Raw genomic sequence first — 1,985 nt, forward strand, 5'->3', positions numbered from 1 at the left:
TCCCCAAGCGCCCCCGCTCCCTCCGGGGTTTGGCGGCGATTTACGCCCCTCGCCTCCGGAGCGGCGGTGCCGGCGGGGGCGCCGCCCCGTCCGTGGCACTAGATGGCAGCACCCGCTTGCGGAATGTCGGAAAATGGCGGCCGCGGCGGGTGGGGCCGGGCCGGGCCCGGCTGAGGGGAGCGGGCGGCCGCCGCCCCCGCCGCGGGAGCGCCGGCTCCTGCCCCGCACCCTGGGCTTCAGAAAGGAGCTGTGAGCTTCGCCTCCGGCGCGCAGGGCCGGCGTTTAGGGCCGTACGCGGTTCTAACGACGCCCTCCAGTACGCGTGGGGGTACACAAAGAAAATAACGGTCATGAAAAAAAAAATAACCCCCCAAACATAGAGAGACTCAGGCTAGAAACAATAATCACCGCGGCAAAATCGGCGGAAATAACGTGAAGTCTTCCATTTCAGAAGAAGATAAACATTTAAATGTAGCCTTCTGCCGGGGAAGAGGATGGGATTTTTTCCATCGACCACAGTAGCGGCACGATTGAGTTCAAAGAGGTGGAGTAATACATTTTTCACAGCATTACTCTTGCGCTATTTTGTTTTCTACAAAACGATTTTTTTTTTCTTTGCAAGACAAATTGCCTAATTTGCAACTTATTTGCAGTGTCAAACAGCAGCAATTATAAATCCTTCAAAATGATGGCTGAAAGGCAGTCTCAATAGTATTTATTTAGGGATAATAATAAGAAAATGAGAGCTCTTAACATGAAGTTCAAGTTTGTTCACTTTTTTTTGTGTAGTTGGTTTAGTCCATCTCGCAGATTTCTGATGACATAGAGCAACACTACTAGTACAAATAGTTACAGGTTTACAGAGCTTTCCACCTCTGCACTGCTTAAAAAAGATATGAAATTAATTCATGCAAAATAACCTGTACTTAAAACTGGCTTGCAAACAAACAGGCAAGCCTTACAGTTTGTAAGCTACCATGTAAGAAAGGGGCTCTCAGCTGCTGCCACCTTGTCCTTCCAGAGGCATGGCAGGGGCCTGAGCACCCACCGAGCCTGTGACCCCACGGCAGCTCTCCCAACACACCACCCCTTGCAAAACCAGCTACGGGCAGAATCCTCTCATTTTTATTCATTTGCCTCACAGTATTGCCCATCGAGAGGACGGTCACAGGAATCCTATCCAGTGCAGGTACAACCCACGCAGGTGCTGTTTTGTCAGAAGGGAAGGGCAAGTGAGAAGGCGACCACCCAGAAGGCAGCACCCACACCCTGCCACTGCAAGGAAAGCATTGCTGGAAGGCGCTGCGATTTCTAATCCTCCCCACTTCATCAAATTGGAAACAACGAGGCCCAAAGGATGGACAAGCACAGAGTATGCGGATGAATGAAACCACAGGCTTCTTACATGCACAACAACTGTCAACAAATAATCACAGCAAAGGTTTTTCATATGTAGCGGTGGCGAGCATTGGATTATGGTTTTCTGGCAAGAAATGTAAACCTACTAACTATACTCTGCATTGTCTTTACAAATAGCCAAGAAAGTGTTATTCCAGAATTCATAGTTAGACTTGGTAATAATATTTTGCAAGGAACGGTCTGCTGGCAGACTCTGAGGATGTACAGTCTGTACAGTGTCTCGGTCTGTGGTTTGACTCTATAGCTCTTAGCCAGAATATTCCACCGTCAATCAACCCTATACAGAAAAAGATACTGCTCTGGCTGTTAAAGAAAACCAAGAACACGTATGAACTAAGAGGATTAAATGAAATGGATAGCAAAACGTATAAAAACCCCAGGTCAATCAAATAATAAATTAGTGGAGAAAAAGTATAAATAATAAACATATTTTCTCTCAACAAGATCCCCAAAAACTAGAACAGAAAAGAACAAAAATCTTAAATTTTTTTTTATAAAAATTCCAGTTTAAAAATTATTTTGGTGGGCTGGGGGAGGGGGGGAAATCAGCTAACAACCTCCTTTTG

This window comes from Phalacrocorax aristotelis, chromosome 4, assembly GCF_949628215.1.
Source record: "Phalacrocorax aristotelis chromosome 4, bGulAri2.1, whole genome shotgun sequence".
Classification (NCBI taxonomy): domain Eukaryota; kingdom Metazoa; phylum Chordata; class Aves; order Suliformes; family Phalacrocoracidae; genus Phalacrocorax; species Phalacrocorax aristotelis.